At 40.2% G+C, this 19,373-nt stretch overlaps 1 protein-coding gene across 3 annotated transcripts in view; it reads left to right on the top strand.

The window, feature by feature from the left end:
- Positions 1 to 19,373, top strand: part of PACS1 (phosphofurin acidic cluster sorting protein 1) — an 80,269-nt gene that overhangs the window by 11,580 nt on the left and 49,316 nt on the right. The gene's annotated exons all lie outside the window — the stretch shown is intronic.

Raw genomic sequence — 19,373 nt, forward strand, 5'->3', positions numbered from 1 at the left:
AACAAGCTCAAGTAACTATAGTGGTGTTTAAGGCTTTTCAGAAATGTGAAAGGAAAGAATTTAAAGATATTGGAGAATAAGGCAGCATGAGTTCACCAGACCCGTCATGTCTGAATACTCTGTATATTAAGATAAGTCATCTTCTCAAAAGAACTGGCTTTCTGGGCATCACCAGTTTACACTTTTTGACATGGTCATCTATACTTCAATTACCATGTGTAGTTTCTGAAATATTAGCAAATGTTGTGATTAGGATCACATTGTGCTTATTATGACATTTTCTGTTAATGTGAACAAAAGAAGACTCAAATAACATCATGTTGACATAGCACCGATAGGGCCAAAACCGACAGGGATTTGTTTTGGCTGGCAAAATACTCCCAAATGACTTTAAGCTGCTCTGGCAGAAGTACCTGGTCGGAACTACTTAGCCCAGTGACACCACAAAAACATAATAATGAAATGGATGTTGTGGAAGGAAAATGATAATTAACAGCAGTTGATTTGAAGGTTTGCATTTCCAAAATTCCTCTTTGGTTGTGATGTAGAGTGAAACTAGATTGCTGTAATAGGGTTATTTAAATTGTAACCCTAGCTTGCCAGACTTTCCCCATTCCATTTTTGAAGAGGCAGATACTGAAAATGAAACTGTTCTGCTTTATGTTGATTGCTGCTCTTGCATCTATTTGAGATTCTTTAGGAGTACACCCACTATGCACATTTCTAGGGGAAATTGTTGCTAGATTTCAGCTGATTCTATTCATTACCATAGCACGAAGAGCTTTGCAGTTATTTTATTATTTGTATTTATAGTCCACCCTTCATCAAATGTTCCAATTCCAAGACATTACAAAAAAACCTAATTAAAATAAGTATAGTGTTTAGTTAATATATTGAGAGTAGCAGATATTGCTGTGCATTGCCGTGCACTACTGTTCTGTGTTGTTGTTTTGTTCTGATGTTGGTGGCTTAGTTTATTGTGTTTTATAATTATATATCTGAATCTGGACTTTTTGCCTTCATACAAAGCAAGAGTTCACTATTAATCCTTCCTGTGGGTAGTTTCAACATGAAGGCTATGACAGTGCTGCAACTTAGTTTGCCTCTGGTGTGGTATTGGCTTTCATCATTGAAAGTGCATTTGTATCCACTTGTTACTTCCAGAAACAAACATATCCCATGGAGTTAATATGAGTAAGTGGGATGCACTTGATTTTGGCCATTTTTAGCTATGTTTTAATCATATATGGCAGGGTTTACTACCCCTTTTGGTCCATGGGCACATTTGCAAACTAGAGAAACTTTGATGTACACCACACATGTACAGTGGTACTTGGGGTTAAGAACTTAATTCGTTCTGGGGGTCTGTTCTTAACCTGAAACTGTTCTTAACCTGAGGTTCCACTTTAGCTAATAGGGCCTCCCGCTGCCACCACGCTGCCGGAGCAGAAGAGGTAATCCTGTGGGTACTATTGAAGACCTCTGTAAGCACAAATGCACCTTCAGGTGCTATGTTGCCGACCCCTGATGTAGAGACAAGAAGTGTGCACTTGTTCAAAGTGCAATGGAGATGGTAATTTCCTACTGTTTTGATTAAACTTGCCTTTCAAACCAGGAGGACTGAATTGTAGATTTTTTGTAAAGCAATCCAGTGGAGTTTGGGATTTTGCTCTTAGTTAACCAGTGTTACAGAACTAGATTGTATGATGACATTAAGCACAATTTAATCTGTTACAGCGTTCTCATATTGCTTGAAGAGACACTAAAGCAGAAGTGACTTTGTTATAATTTTAAAACACTGTACCTTTTTCCTTGTTGGGGAAGCCCAGAATTCCTGCAGGGCTTATATAATTTTGCATGGAGAGTCCTTTCCTTATTTTTAAAGATAAGAAAGCTGCTTGAAACATACATTTCTGCCATGAGACCAATATAAAACTGGAAAATACCACACTTAAATATAGCTCTGCAGTTATTAAAATTAAAAATGAGTGTGCTGGTAGACAAACAACCTCTGCTCAAGTAAGTGTATGATAATTTAGACATTGGGTTGCATTGTCTATTGGATTTTTTGCAACATTTGCTGCTGTTTAGTTACAAGCTGGTATATTGACTCTGCTGCATCTTCAGTCCACTGTGCTTGTTATAACAGCTTATTTTCATCCAATAGAACCCTTTGGGTTGGGAGGGATCATCTGTGACTCATCTAGCTTGTGCATTGGGGCAGAATTGATTTAATTATGCTTAAATATCACTGATAGATGGGTGTCGAGAGAGAGCGCTCTGCTTTGGATCTCTGCAGAGCTGTTATCTGGAAGTGCCCTTGGCAATTTGTCCCACTGCCTGGCATCAAATATTTTTGTCACGTTCGAGATGTTTTTATTATTGTGGTATTTCAGATGAAGGACTCCAGTCATGCAAGCTTGTTTATAACCTATCAGATAATGTTCTTTATTTGATTTAGGGCAGTGGATCACAGGCCTCTTCCAAATTGCAGAGCCCAACTGACTTCATTTGGGTCTAGTCCATGCATAAGGTGTCTACAGGATAAGTTTTTAATGAAGTACAATAAAAATGAGTAATTCAGAAACTTGATTTTCTGTACTAAACTGGCTAAATTAGATGAGTTCTCTTTAAAAGTGAAAAGGATCTAGGAGTATACAAAGGGATTGTAGGACCATGCCTTTTGCCCTGACTCCATTTTAACATGCAGCTTCTTCTGACTTCCCAGGGCAAGTATATGTAGTGGGAAGTCAGCTGTACTTGTGTACAGCTCCCCACATGGTTTGAAACTTTTATCATGCGGAGCTTGAAGCAGGCTTCCCACTTCAGATATTTGACTTAAACACACTAGAAACCAAAAGAGCAATGCAGCAATAATGGTGAGGCTAGAAGTGTGGTGAGAAACAACCAAATTAGAACAAGGAACAGTTTCCAACTTGCTGTCCTGGCAAGCATGAAAACAGTACTGAGCTCATCCACTTCTTGGCCAAGCAGAACCTCCTGAGTGCTGTTCTACCTAACATTTCCTGTTACAATTTCTTGGCTGTCATATTTCATGATTCCACCTTGCAAATTTTCTTGTTTGTATAATGGTGCGGCCATGCACTATTGAAGAACTATCTGGCAATGAATAAATGATGCAGCAGCTCTCCAGCCAACCTTAATGTACTACTTATGAAACTGCAATTACTAAAACATTTTATGAAGTTTATTACTAGATGGCAAGAATGACTCTGCAGAAATGGGCTCCTGAGATTTTAGGCATGTGGAAAAACCCTAGCTTTCAGAATTGCTTTATTTTGTCTTTTAAAAAATGATCTGTGGTTTGGTGAGCACTGCTCTAAATTAATTTTTTCCTGGTGGTTATTTTTTATCCTTGCTGTTTGCCAATGATCCTAAAAACATGCCTCAACTCACCCTGGATGATGAAATGGTAAGGAACCATTAGCTATTTTTGAGGTAGTCTACTTTACAAGAAACAGCATGAACAATACTACCTGAGTTTACTTACAGAGCTTTGCTGTCTTTCTGTGCATCATAAGCTGAGTCAACACAACATATGTTGTGTTGATTCTGTAAATCCACAAACACAATAGGCTGATGGGTGAAATGGTATTGTGTGATGGATCATTTACGGTACTGCTTAAGCTGCACGTATATGGTCAAAGAAGTTTCTCCAACAATGCAATGATTACTATTTTGTGTGTGTTTTCCCAGTAGGGTCATGAGATAAGAATTTGAAAAAGTGATCATGCAGCATCTGTTCTTGGGAGTGCTGTGGAATCTGGCCTCAAAGCTGTGAGGGTATTGAAATAAAGCATATATTTTACTTTCTGTGAGAATGTGGTAGGTTTGTAAAAAAAATTCCTTAGTCCCCAAAGGACAAGTAAGAATCTTCTGCAGTTAACCACACAAGCAAACATTTTTCAAAGGTTAGCTCTTTCCTTTATGCCACAAATAAAAAGCATAAGCATGTGTGGGCAAGTATTTTTTGTTATACAGTAATGGTATGGTTGAAGATCCTGCCTAGAGTAGGAGATCCCCTAGGCAAGGGATGGTGGCATGGAGTAGAGCAAGGATTGAAATGCATTGCTTTCCTTCAGATTAAAATATTAAACTGGTCTGGGAAATCATAGGGACCAGTGGAGATTGTTAGGCTAAACCTAGGCAGTAATGTGTTGGTTCAAGATTCAGTGGTGAAGCATTGACTGTGCTCAAGAGATTCCTTCAGATATGTTGTGTAACTGAAAGTAGCTGCTTGACTACAGGAAACAAAATTAGTACAAAAATAATTATGCATAAACTTTCTCTGCCGCACTAAGTCTTACCTGGAAGTAGACCCCAAACTATCACTAACATGAGATTAATTCTCACTGTGGTGACCACAGTATAAAGTTTTGACACAGGTGACATGTATTAGATAGCTCATTTTTCCTGAAGTGGAAGGATTTGCTTATTAAATGTCCCTCTGGGCCTTCCCAGTGAACATAGTACAGATCTTTAAGTGCAGAGTGCTTCACAGTTCTTGGTTAGCTTATATATCTTGTGCAGCTATAGTGAAGGAGTGAACTCTTGAGGTTGCTGAAGTCATAGGCCATTCAGTTGCTTCCTGGTAGTCAGCATATGAGGTGTGTAGTAATCATGCAGAAACTGCTAATGCTTAATCATGCATTTTATCATTGGCCTTTTGCTATTGGTGTGTGAAATGGTGTACAAAAGAGTCAAAGCAGCATTTTCCTCAAGAGCTTCACAAGAGGATAGTTGATCGGCAGGTCTGAAACTTAATCAAGCAAATGGGGACCTTGGGAATATGGCTTGAACAGCTGAAAATGGGAGCTTCCATGTCCCAGATGAAGTATCTGCAGTTCTACAATGGGTAAACTCTCTCTGTGTGGTTTGGACTTGGTTGAATGTCACTTTCTAAAACTCTAGTAAAAGATGAAGAGAGGCTTTTGTTCTGGTGTGTCCTTGCCTCTCCCTGGGTAAAAAGTAATTTTTATATAGCTATCTACAGAAATAGATAACGGGATAGAAAGGAGCATGAATTTCTACCTGGAATGGAGGTGAGAACAGGGCAGGTGTGCATATGAAGTGTATTGTTCTCTATACTGGGTACAAAAAGGACTGACCAGGCTCTCTGCCTTTTAGATGTCAAAGCTGGTGGGGGGTATACATGCCAAACTACTAAATCACTGTCATTCAAGCTGTTATAACATGGTTATTTTAACTTCTGTATGCAGCTGCTGAGACCAAGACTCTTGAATTTCCTTCTAAAATGATGCAGTTCTCTTCCCACCTTTGATACATACCCACACTTAATATTTCTTCAAATAAGAACTAGTATGAAAAGGGTTCTGTGTTCATTGTTAAGACATTGGTTTCAATTGTCATAATTTTTGTGCTGGTGTGTATTTGATTCTGGCTTTCTTCCATTTACCCTCAACACTTAAAAAGAGCTACTGTTGGCTGAGTGAAATGTGATTTGTTTTCTAAAATGGCCACATGCTATTTCGATGCTAATGGAATCCTGCTGTCTTGTATCAGTTCTAATTATTAAGAGCAGGTTACTTGACTCTGTACAGATCCTGTGCAGAGGGAGAATAATGAAGAGTTTATGTAAACAAGAAACAGGTGGTAGCTTAAATTCAGTTGCTTAAACTCCCCTGCATCGATGTAATGCCACATTTGAGAGACTGCCTTGGCTCCAGTTGTGTGTATATTTTTGTGATGATCCTATTTTATCTTTGCAGGTCAGGCTGTGTGTGTGTGTGTGTGTGTGTGTGTGTGACTGGCCCAAGGTCACCCTGTGAGCTTAGTAGTGGTTGAGCACAAATTTGAACCCAGTTTCTAGTGCACTGACCACTATGCATGCAGTTAGGAGAGCCAAAGCAGGACTTGATCAAGCAGCATATACATATTTTTTCGTGTATAAGACGCTCCCTATTTTTGGGGACTAAATTTAAAGAAAATGAGGGGAGATGCCCCAAAGTTGTTGAGCTTTTTTAGGCGGAATTGCATTTATGCCATCCACCCCAGCAGGGGCTGTTGCTGGAGGTTGGCAATGTGGGCAGCCGCTCCCCCCATGCCACTGCAGGCACCAGCTGGCTGGCTGCATGCAACTTCCGCTCCAAGCCGCTGCAGGAAACGCTCCCGAGAGCACACACCTCCTTCAGCGGCATGGGGGGAGTGGCGTGCCTGCCAACTAGCTGGCTGCCAACCAGCTCCCCCCTCCCCTCACGCCACTATCAGTGTATTGGACGACCCCAGTTTTTTGACATGATTTTTGAGTCAAAAAACCTCGTGTAATACATGGAAAAATACGGTAGCTCTGCAAACTGGGCTCTCATCTACAGAGCCACAGTCTGTATGTGCCTTCCCCTCAGCATGTGATGAAGAAACCAGCTGCCCATCTAGTATAATTCTTGAGGTTTAGAGACATATCTGGGACTCCTGTGTGTTCTCCTTTTGGTACATTGCAGTTTAGATAGTAAGAGTTTGTTCTTGGGAGCAGAGTGGCTAATGTGTGGTTTTGAAAGTTCCCTACTTTGGGGCAAAGGTGAGCTAGATCTTGAGGACTGTTATAGATCCTTCATGTGGATCTGGAACAATATTTTATTAAGAGACAGATTGAAGTCTAACAGCGTGTGACTTAAGCCAGTACACAATGTTAAAATTGTTTTTTGGATACTACTAGGGGGAAGGCCTGTGAGGCACTGAGATAATTTAAATATGAGAATTGTGAACTAACTTAAATAATAGTTACTATTAACCCTTAATTTGTGGCAGCTTAACTCCTGTTGTTGTTTTCTACACCCACATTAATAGATCTAAGGATCAATGGAGATGACTTCAGGATCTTTCATATGTGTAGTACCAAGAGTGAGAGTCTCTTTAAAAGCTGTACTTCTTTGCCTTCTTATATACAGCATGACTTTTGAAAATATTAAGCTTGTTAGGTTAGGTTATCAAACCAGTCACCACTATGACTATTTGCATATGGGGTGGTGGTGGGAAATCTGCACTTTCAGAAAAGCAGAGTATTCTGAACTTCTTCTCTGCCTTCTCTATTTTCCATGGTTGTCAGCAGTCAAAAGATATTGAGGCGCAGGGTTTTCTTCTGATGCAGAAACATGCAAGTCTGAACAGACCTTCTGTTCAGTATCCTGATCTGTGAATTACCCTGTTGCAGACTCAGGACATGTTTTGGCTTGGCTTAGTGTGGCTAATTGGCTTTGTCATAGCTTGGAATGCAAGGGAAGAGAAGTCCTTGAAATGACCTTGTTGGCAGCTGTTTAATGTGGAAGTTCTGTTTGACTTTGGAAATGTTGGTTTAAAACATGAGAAAGTAAGTTCTCTGTTGTGTCCCATTGTGAACTGGGAATTAAAATGTCATGCCTAGTGTGAAAGAGTAGTACTAATGAAGTGGGGAGGAACCAGGAGAAGAAAACAGAGCAACATAACTTAATTTTGTATGATAATTGAATATTTAAAATACCAAAGTAACTCTTTTTGAAGGAGGTAGCAAAAATCACATGGAATATACCATACATAAATTTCCTAGTTTTTGATGTCCTGATTAATATTGGAGCAGAGGGGAGCCGGGTGAGAAGTTGAATGCATCATGGTGAATGCACTGTATAGGCCAGGGGTAGGCAACCTAAGACCCGGGGGCCGGAGGCAGCCCAATCGCCTTCTCAATCCGGCCCTTGGACGGTCCAGGAATCAGCGTGTTTTTACATGAATAGAATGTGTCCTTTTATTTAAAATGCATCTCTGGGTTATTTGTGGGGGCATAGGAATTCATTCCCCCCATCCCCCCCCAATATAGTCTGGTCCCCCACAAGGTCTGAGGGACGGTGGACCGGCCCACGGCTGAAAAAGGTTGCTGACTCCTGGTATAGGCCATACAAAGCAAAGCTTTGGAAGAAAGGCTGTACAGTGGCCTCTGACTTGTTTCTTTGAGCCTGTTGTGTTAGGCATCACCTTCTTGTAAGAATTAAATCCAACTATTTCAAAAGGACAAACAAATGCCCAGTTGTGTGTTACAATTCTTCATGTTGTTAGGGACAAGGGGAAGCCTTTCATTTCAGAGTTTGTTTTGTGATGGTGGTTTTTCAGATTTGTCTTATCCCTGAGCAGAGATGAAAAGTGGAACTTGTGTTTGATGCTTAGTATCTCATTGCTTTCCAGTATTGTGTCCTAATTTACTGATGCTTGTGTTCTGCTCTGTAGAGTAATCCTAGGTCAGGGTGAGCAATATTTGGAACACATAGTGGAAAGATGGTGCAATTTTTTTGCTAAAGGATAGGAATAAAAAATTAAGTAAAGATCCTGAATTTAATATTGCACTGCTTGATGTACGTTCTGCAAACAAACTTCTTTGAATTTAGGATAACATTCTCAAGAGCTTCATTATAGAAGAGATCTTGAGTACACTGCTACTCAAAAGTGGCAAGATGCTTTTTTGTCCCATATGATCAATTTAAAGTACAATATTCAGTTTGCTCTCCTTATGGTTTGAGAAAGAGCAATGTAGTTAACTGGGATGTATATTCACAGCACAATATGGTGTGTTGATGATGTGTCTTTTGTCTACATTTACGGGCAACAGGGCATGACTTGAATAATTTTATATTAGTTAACATAAAATCTGTCACTTTTATCCCTCAAGCCATTTCCTGTTGCACTTCCTCTCAAGTAATTATTCAAGGAAGAACCCTCCCCATTGAACTTGATACTGTACTTGTTTTTATGAAGTTTTATGAAGAAAGTGACTTTGTTGCATTCTTTCAGCACTGGCATTGCTAATAGCACTCAGGATATTTCTCTGTATGGGAATGCAAATTATGGAATTGATTTTAGTAGTGGAGTTAAGCACATGCACAACTCTCTCTGCTTTTGATTTACATAAAAAGGACATTGAAAGGGCTTCAATTTAGCTACACAGGCCTGTTGCAGGCATCATGTTTACAATCTAGGAGTTTGCAACCTTTTTTTCTTTCCCCTTCTGTTATAATTAATGTAAATTGTAAACTCCTTGGGATGGGGAATTGTATTTTGCTTATATTTTCTTAAAGAGCTTTTTACAGTGTTGTCACTAGATAAATTTATAATTTTGTACTATTAGAAAAAAATCTCAACTCAGCATTAGATTGTTGGCAGCCTTGTGTATGTTTTAGCTTTGTTTGAAATGCTCTGTGAAAGATAGGAGTATTCTTGTTATCATAAAGTGGCTTAGAAACATAGCTGCAAGCAAGATGTCTGGAGAAAGTGGTTACAATTATTGCATAATTGGTTGCATTACTCTACAAATATTAGTTGTAGAAATCAATAATGCTTAGATGTGTAAATAGCATGTATAGCTAGATGACAAACTTGAGTATAATGACTTTTAAATGCTTGTAATGTGTGTATTTTTAAAATTGCCCCCCAAAATACCCTATGGTTTTAAATTATGGGAGAGACCTTTCATGTTTGAAAGCTCAGAAGAAGTACCGGTAATATGGCCCAAACACATGCAAATGGACATACTTTTGACCTTGATTTTGCCATGGAACAGGCTGGTGTGAATCCATTGATGGATTGGGGGATGGGGGCTTCTAGTAAGCCAATTGTCATGGATGGATCATTCTCTGATAAGACTTAGGCTGACAGTGGCACACTGTAACAGCTGGGGGACCCATTGACTTGGTCTGCCTAGACTTAATGGAATACAAAGGCTTTCTGAATGCTCTGGGAGATTTTCCAGTTGACATGACTGACACTTGGTTGAGGCTCTGGTTTCTCTTTAGAATGATGACAAGAGAAGAGTAAAATACACAAACAGGAAGGTGGACAACTGGAGTACAAGTGGCATAAATCCTGATGTGAATCTGCCTGGACACAGATGACAGCACATTATTGCTGGCAGTGGCAGCAGTGAAGAAGGTATAATTTTCTGCTACCATTGCAACTTCTAGTATCTGTTCAACAGTGTCTTTTTGAGTGATCAGTGGGTTTGTAACGTCTGGATAGAAAAAGGCAATGATGTGGCAACCATTGGAGCCTACTGTGACAAATTTGCAAGACGCTGGAAGCATACAATTGCTCAGATTCACATGGCATTGTATATCACAGAGCGAGTCCTGAGGAAATGTCCAGAGCTTCTAGTCAGGTTCTTTTGGATCAGTTCCATCTATTGATGAGCATGTGGACAAGCTACTTGAAGGATTTTGGACAACAACATGCCCTTCAACCTCCTCCTTTGCTTATCATAACTAATAAAAACTAGCTGAAGGAATGTGACTAGGCAAGTCCTGGGAGTGGTGAATGCCTTGCTGTGGGTAGTGGGAGGTACCATTGGCCCTTAAGGAAGCAGTGGTGCATCCCCTTCTCAAGAGGATCTTCCTGGACTCACAGGTGATCGCCTAATAACCAGTATCCCCCTTTTTTGCAAGGTGTTCAAGAGGATAGTGATGGTTCAACAGCAGACAATCTTGCTTTAGGCCTGGATAGGGCACCAAAATTGCCTTGGTTGTCCTGATTCATTATGTTTGTCAGGAGAGGGATGGGGAAGTGCAACCTTGTTTGTTTTGCTTGATCCCTCAGGAACTTTTGATACCATTGACCATGATACCCTCCTCTAGAGCCTTTGAAGGTTGGAAGTTAGGGGCACTGTGTTTTAGAGATTTCATTCCTACCTCCAAGACCTATTTCAGAGAGTAACAGTGGGAGACTCTTGCTTAGTTCCTTGAGTTCTCATGTCAACCTTGTCCCTCTTGCTCTAACATCTATATGAAGCCATTGGGATATATCCTCAAGGGCTTTGGAGTGAGGTGCCATCAGTATGCCAATGACATCTAGCTCTAGCTTTCTATTCCACCTGAATCAGGAGGGGCAGTTCAGATGCTGGACCATTATGTGCAGGCAGTAATGGGCTGTATGTGGACCAGGAAATTGAAACAATCCAGGTAACATGGAGGCACTGTGTATTGCAGATTCTTGAATCTGGGAAGAAGGGAGATGGGTGGTTCTGGATGGGATTGCATTCCCGTGGAAGAAACAGGCACACATTTGACCCATCTATGTCATTTGAGGCCCAGGAAGCCTTGGTGGCTAGGAGTGCCTTTTCTAGCCGATTCACCAGCTACAGCTGTTCCCGCACAAGAATAGCCTGGCTACTGTGATCCATGCTCTTGTAACTTCCAGACTGTACTGTTGCTATGTATTCCATCCTGGGAAGGGGAGGCTATAATCAATCGATCAATAAAAAATTTGATTGCAAGAGAAATTTTGCTTTTATACCTCCTTCCCTCCAGCTCTGAAAGTTAATGCAGCTATTAAAATAGCTTCCATTTCAGGAACCCATTTCTGTTGCTACACTCAAATGAAAAGCATTTTGAAGTTTACAGGATAATTAGACTGTAAGTGTCTGAAAAAATTGTAGGCATTCCAATCAACAGTTTTCCCAATTGTTGTGCTCTCCTTATAATCTAAGGCATGCTTAGCACAAGACAAAAACTCTGCATGTCTATCGCAGCTGGAATGTTGCAAAGGAAGGAAGGTATTTATTTTCTTCAGTCTATTTTGGTTTTGTTTTAAAATTGTCCTCCTCCTTTACTTTTAAATGGCACTTTTCCATTCTCCTTGAATTTTCTTTGACCCTGGAAGGTCTACCTTCCTATTACACCACGTACCCCTTCTTCTGCTTTCACTGCTTTCACTATTTTTTGGAGGAACTAGCAAATTTGACTTGCCTAAGCTTAATGCTAGCTTCTAAACTGATTTTATGAGCTCTGTTTCTAGATCACATCTCACACTAATGGAATCTACAGTGTGGGTAGAACCAGCTTCTAAAAGCTAGTTGAACAGTTGTTGATGTGTGGTAAATGACAGGACCATGTATAGGCAGAATTAAGTTGATGTATTTGGTAAAATCTGGTTGTTGCTTCCTCAAGGTAGTAGAATTACTGTTTTTGTTTTTCCTGTTATTCCTGATAAGTATTCAGATAGATACATTGTTTATTTTTTAGTGTGTCACTCAAAAATGTATGATCTTAAAGTGGGGTGGGGAACTGGATCTGGCCAGTGGTGGGTCAAATCCTTATCTCCTTCACTCTACCCCCAGCAACAGGCGAGCTTTGACAAGTGGGAAAGTTTTCCTTTCCTGCATGGTTTGAAATAAAAATTGATGTGGATAAAAGCACATGGTGTTAGTTGCAGGTGGTAGTGATCAGCTGATTGTCAGCCCTTGGAAAACCCTATGCCATGATGGTCAGCAGTTGCAAAGTGCTGTGCTTCCTCAGTTGCACTAGGGAGTTTTCCTTTGGGGCTTGTTAGCGGAAAGTACCACTTGCAGATCAAAACTTGGGCACTCAGTTTACGAACCCAGTTGCTCAAGCCATGTCTTTACCTGCCCTGCCCCTGACATCACATATGAGTGTGTTTTGGGGGAAATGGTGTCATGAGCCCAGGGGGGCATGTCCTGACCTAATTAAACCTGCCGGCAAGCTGTTCCCAATCCATGGGCTAGATGATTTCATGTTCTGATTGTACAATGCAGCTTCGTATTTCTATGCAAAATGTGGAGTAGGGTGATAAAAAAAAATGGCAACGAATGCATTGTTGTCACATCTTATTGACAAAACTACTGATTTTTGAGTGGAGTAAAACATGCACTTGTATATTTAAATGAGGATCCTCAGCTGGGGGACGTTGTTATGCTATTCCTATCCTGGAGCCAGATCAGAAGATATATAGTTAGGGTTGCCATACATTCGGAATTTCCCAGACATATTCAGAATACTGCAGCCGCAAGTATACAAAACTGAAAAAGGCTCAACAACTTTTTGAAATATGGCAACCCTAATATAGTGTTCTGTAAGCAATGCCAAGTCTGTCCACTTTTGATCTGAAGTAGATGACCAACGGATATACCAACATACAAACACAAATTGCTACATTTGGGAGTCGTAACATGCAACTTGGACAATGACAAATGTACTTAAACATTTGCTGGCAAATAGAAGACAAGCACTTGACTTTAATCTTTCTCTGCTGCTTAAGCCACTACATGTGAAGTATGTATACAGATAATGAATTTTCTCCACCTACTACAAGAGATATGTGTTACCATCTGTGGCTTCAAGTTGTCAGATTGAAGTGAATAATGAATCTGGTTGGGAGTAAGATGAAGTAAATGGATAAACAAGAATAATCCATAACAGGCAACCCTATAACATTGTTTAAAGAGGCTCAGTGAAGACCACCCAGGACAGGCAACAATTTGCACATAGTTTGTCTTATCTGATTTTTTTAAAAAGCAGGTCACAAGACAGAATGGTCTAGAGAGCTCTGGTTAGGCTGAGGATGGTCCTCCCTTCAGATTATAATATAATGTTAACTACCTGCCTCTGTAAATGTTTGTGCACCTTTGAACAAATTCATTGCAGTTCAGATTCATTGCTAGCATATGAGTGTTGCAGTGGACATCTTTTTTAAAAAGTGTACTAGCCTACCTGCCTGCACATGTGCTAGCCATTTTGTGGCCTAAAACATCCTAAGTCACTTTAAAGATTCTCTGCCTGAATGCATGAAGGCAGTTCTTACTTACCACAGGGAACCAGGTGAACAACATTTGCAAGCCTGTACTATGATTTAACAACTTTAGCTATATTTTCCTAAGGCTGTGTGGCCTATGCAGGGAAAACACAAGAGACAAAACAGGAGGTTTGAGCTAGAAGTGGGGGAGCCATCATAAGTGATTAATTTTGAACTGACTGGGAGGGGGAAAGCGTTTTTAAATCTCCCCAAAGCCTTTATGTATACAAGATAGTAGACTTGGGCAGTCAGCCACCACTTCACACATAGCCTACTAGTACAAAGTCCCTCTCAGCCAGTGCTTAATGCAAATTTGCCTGTGTGCTGCATGTGATGAGGATGCACTTTGTCGGGATCTTTGTCCCAGACACTGCCCGTGGGTTACTCTTTTTAGTATTTAGCATGGTGGTTTTTTTTAAGTGCTGCTGTTTCCCAAGTCCTTCTTTCTTTTATATTTAACTTTCACTTGCCCTTAAACATAGGTGGCTGAATGCCAGCTCTTCAAAATCCACTTAGCCAGTTTCCCCTTTTAAAATGAAAAATTGCCAGAATGGCTATTCTCTCAAGCCTGAGGTTTAATGAAGTGTGAAGAGAGCATTGGTTAATTCCCGCCCCCGAAAGCTCTACGTTCCATTTTTAATAGAAGAAAGGATAAACGTAGCCTTGTGAGCGAAGAGTTTGATAAGGTCTGGATTTTGCTGTTTCTGATCAACCAGCAACTGGCACAGACAAGGTCCTCTTGAGAGAGGCAGATATATTGGCCTACTAGATTTTGATATGAATGAAGCCTGGGTCCAATGCTCCGCTTGCTCTAGAACAGGGGTTCTAAGTTTTTGTAGAAAACCCCTCTTTCAATTCAATAAAAAGAAATATAGTAACTGCAGTAAGAACAAGGTTTTGTGGGGGTTTTTGGCTGATGAGACTCATGCTGGCTCAGTTCTGGATACCACAACAAACCATGGTTAAGGAGGGTTACGTATGGTTTGGCATGATGTTTGAATAGAGAAACTATGGTTAGTATCTTTTTGCTCCTCCCATGGATGCAATTGCACCACAGAATCAGGAGAGCAGACCTGGTAAAAAATGAAAGCAGATAAGCTGCTCTTAACTATGGCTTTATGTTTATGTTTGGAAGGTTGTCATGGTTTGGTGTGTTGTGTCGTCCTAGACCCAGGACCTGAAAAAACATGATTTTGGGAATCTGTAGCATGTACTAAGTCAATTAGGGCACCACCTGCAATGTTTTTCAATCTTGGGTCCCCAGATGTGGTTAGACTACAACTTCTATCATCCATGACCATTGGCTAAACTGCATGGGGCTGATGGGAGTTGCAGTCCAACAATATCAGAAGCCCCAAGTTTGAAGAACACCGGAGGAAGCTGTGCTCCAAGTAGAGAGGCATTCATTTTCTATATTAAATCAAGTTATATTTAAGATCAGCCCTTAGGGAATTATGACTGCTGGGACAGCTGTAAGCCCAGTGTCTCAGAATGGTCCTGTTTTCCCATCTGTTAAGTAAGTCCGTGGTGTTCTCTTATTGAAAATGCCCTCGAAGTGATAGAAAAGCATTGTTCCAATATTATTAGATTGGATAACAAAGGTGGATTTTAAGACATCTTTCCCTTAAACAATTCAATCAGATCAGGTGTTTCTAATGCTCTTTTCTTGATTTTGAATAACTGGGGGTTGCATTCCCCAACCTTCCAATATTAGGTTTCTTACCCTGTTTTTTTATTTAATAAACATTACAGTGGTACCTCAGGTTAAGTACTTAATTCGTTCCGGAGGTCCGTTCTTAACCTGAAACTGTTCTTAACCTGAAGCACCACTTTAGCTAATGAGGCCTCCTGCTGCTGCCACGCCACCGGAGCCCGATTTCTGTTCTTACCCTGAAGCACTATTTCTGGGTTAGCGGAGTGTGTAACCTGAAGCATATGTAACCTGAAGCATATGTAACCCGAGGTACCACTTTATACCGCTCTTCAGCAGAAACACTCAGGCTGGGTTACAATAAACGATTCATATATAGAGTTGCTTCAAGATGTCAGGCTGAGTATTTTTGTGAACTACAGGTTGAGTATTTATGTGATTCTGAATAAAAGCCTTTAACTTTCACAGAACTACCTTGTGGTTTCTTTGAGTGATTTGGCAAGGATCCAAAAAGCTACTTGGGACACGCCCAGTCCAATTGTCACAGATTAAAGCTCTGTGTGTGTGTGTGTGTGCGCACACACACACACACACACTTCCAGCTCCAGGGCCATGTAGCAAACTATTTTGAGATGCCTCTCAGTTTCTAAAGTGCTGGGCGGGGTGCGGTGGGTGGATCCCAATCTTCGTCTATTATACCAACCTGTGGTGGTGTTGGTACTTTCACTTATGACATTTCATGAGTTCCTTTTGTGTCAAACATAACAACTTTGAAAATAAAACCCAGATATCATAGCAAAAACAGCAATCAACATTTTTTTAATACAAACAATAGCATTCCAAATAACATAGTAAAAACAAGAAAATGGCATTAACTTTGTTGTCTTGAGTGGAAAGCAAATTAAACAAACATTTCTGACAGCAAAATATAACCCAGGAAGTAGCTTGGTGGCTCTTACTCTACAAAGGACAGATAATTCTGTAGGCTATAGGCCACTCCAGAGAAGGCCTGCTTCCTAAAATTTATACACCTCTTGATTTTGAGAAAACCTCTAAGTGGTTTTCAAAAAAGATAAAACAATAAAATTAGAAATAAAACAATAATCATACATGAGGCACAAATACCTTAGAAAATGTATATGTAGGAAATGCATATGTAGATAATTGTGGTTGATCTGAAAACATAATCCTGAGTCTTGTGGTACACAATCCACAGCTTGACAAGCTACAGTGGGCAGTGAGGGCAGTGTTCTGCTCCTGCAGTCAGCTTCTGACTTATGTTTGATGTAGGTTAGCAGAGCATCTGTTCTGCAGTTCAGTCTCGCTATGCAGCTCCATGCCTCCCTGCTTCTTGGTGTTCATCAGTCTCTTTCCCTGTCTGCCCTTTAGAATTTGCTGCTGTTATAGGTTCATCAATTTGAGCAGATGAAAGATGGGCCATGGAAGGCTTAGGTATGATTTTGGTACATAAATGGTGCAGTCAGAAAACTTTTCCTTTTCAGCCTACCCACCCCTTTTCCTCTTCACTGACAGAGATGGATAACAGAACCCTTAACAACAACAAAAAATTCCCTTCCTCCTCACGGCCTTCCTGTGGTCCACACATTAGACCTAGGCTTAAGCTAGCTATTGTCAACTTGCCATCTATCCAAAAACCTCTTTCCTAAAGGAAGAATATGTGAGTCAGTGTATAAAGTGTTAAGCTTTCCAGGTCCTAATGGACCATCAAAAGTCACCTCCATCCATATGAATCTACCTAACCCTTGAGATCTAGTGAGATTTTGCTATGCGTTTTCCTTGTCAGTGGAAGAACGGTGGGTAAATATGAGAGAATGGCCTATTCTTTGGTGGCACAGAGACAGTGGAATGTCCTGTCTGGCCTCATTGCCTCTAACCTTTAAAAAATGATTAATATGTTTTCTGGCAGGCATTATCTGCTATACTGTTTTAATGCAGAGGTTTTACTGCTACTGTCTGTTGTAGACTGATTTGTTTTCTGTGATGGTTTTAAAATTGATTTTTGATACATTGTGTTATTCTTATACAGTGGTACCTTGGTTCTCAAACGTAATCCGTTCCGGAAGTCCATTCGACTTCTGAAATGTTCGGAAACCAAGGTGCAGGCACCCTAGAAACAATTGGTGCAGGCGCCCTAGAAACAATAGCCGACAGTCGCATCAGATGTTCGGCTTCCGAAAAGTGTTTGAAAACTGGAACACTTACTTCTGGGTTTTTGGCGTTCGGGAGCTGAAATGTTTGAGTACCAAGGCGTTCAAGAACCAAGGTTCCATTGTATACTACTTTGAATATATTGTTTATAAAATGGTGGAATTAAAAATGCTAAAAGTAAAACAGGATAGTTTGAAACTCAGTCACTTGCAGCACTTCCCACTCTGTTCTGTTTTTGTTAGCTTTTGCTGTTCAGTAACACACTATTCTGTAGCCCTTTGGCTTTTAAACTAATTTTATTAATTTTAAACGCATCAAAAAACCTTAATGAAGAATACCTGTTGGGGATTCTGAAAGAAACTGTGTTTCCTCTTTAAGTGTGAGAACTTATTTATAGATTAACAACAGAATATATTGCATGTCCTGCTAAAAGAAAATAACACTGTTAATATTGACTCAACAAATAAGCAAATTGAAGGCCCTTCAATGTGATGGGAGAATTGAGGTTTTAAGATGAATATGGATTTTAGCTATCTGGTCTTATTTTTAGAAGAGAAGCCATAGAAACATCACTTGAAAGTTGAACTCACTTTGGATACAGACTGGAAAGAAGTCATACTTTAGTTCCCTTTTGCATAAAATTGGGTGTAGGGAGGAGAAAAACGGCACATCTGTGTGGCCTGCATGAATCTTGTAGCCCTGAATTTCTGCTTTGCTCTCATTACCACTGATAAATGGTGGATTTTTTAATTGGATATCAATGCTTCAGTTGATTAATCAGTAGATTAAGGTGTACATTCCTAAAAGATGCCTTACAGTAATTAACTGCATCTTCTCAAGGGAAAGGCTAGTTGTCGGCTAACCTACACTTGACCTTGCTCTCAATTTAGATGAAAGCTTTGGGGACCAAAGTACAGTAGTAATTTCTGGGTGGAGTTGGAGCCACCCTGTACTGAGTTTCCGCCCTGTGTTCAAATCCAGCTGGCACTTGTCTGGATCGTACCAATTTGAGCTAAACATATTTGAATTTTCTGTCATAGCTGCATTCTTTCTTTGCACTTCCTACAAAAATGTCTGGGCTTTTATGTTGGACTATGAGTTTTTAACCTTGGTCACAATGAGCCCACCCCAGAAGTTGTGGAAGAATTGACTTGAGCTATGTAACATTGAAGGAAGACCATTCAATACCAGTGGGAACTGTGAACTTTGTCTCAGGCAGTGAATGGGCAGAGTAATAGAAAGGGCTGCAAAAACCTGTGCTGTGGTGTTGAGGTTCCAAGGGGTAGTTTTGCAAAGGTGGTGGTGTTGATCTGTTGGCTCCAGTGGTGGTCCATCGATGAGGAAAATATGCTTCCACTCAGACTATATTTCAAGGATCCAGGTTTTTCAAAGCCAAGATTTGTCAAGACAATTCAATCCCAAGACAGTATCAAGAGTTCAGGACCCAGGAAGAATTAGGTTGGCAGCTGGAGGAATTAAGATGTATTTCCAACCAAAATTTGTACAGCTATTCCTGATAATAGCATCTTTTCCACAGACTTGTTTTTATGTTCTGAAAACTCTGCTGCACCATTGTCAGTACTGTTGACAAGGACTGCTTGTTGACAAGGAAGAATGGGGCAAATTCAAAATACCAGGAGAGAGTATATGCCTGCAGATTTAGTAATGACTGCATTATAATAATGAAAACAAGAGCAACCATAACTTTAGCATCCAGGCATGGGAAACTTCCCTTCTAGTCTTGAGGTCAGAGATTCTGGGTTCCCTTAGGAGGAAGGTCAGAATAGAAATTGAATAAATAAAGTTCCTTTGCACAATATCCAAATGACTTAAACATGAATTTATCCAGGAAATAAACCTGTGAAAACAAGCTTCCTGCTGGTGAGCAATTAAATCTCATGAAGTTTTGAAATGTTGTGATGACATTTGTGTTCAAGTTCAGAACCCAGTTTCCTTCCTGTTCACGTGAGTTCTC

The sequence above is a fragment of the Podarcis tiliguerta genome (genome assembly GCF_965153285.1).
Source record: "Podarcis tiliguerta genome assembly, chromosome: 16".
Taxonomy (NCBI): Eukaryota; Metazoa; Chordata; class Lepidosauria; order Squamata; family Lacertidae; genus Podarcis; species Podarcis tiliguerta.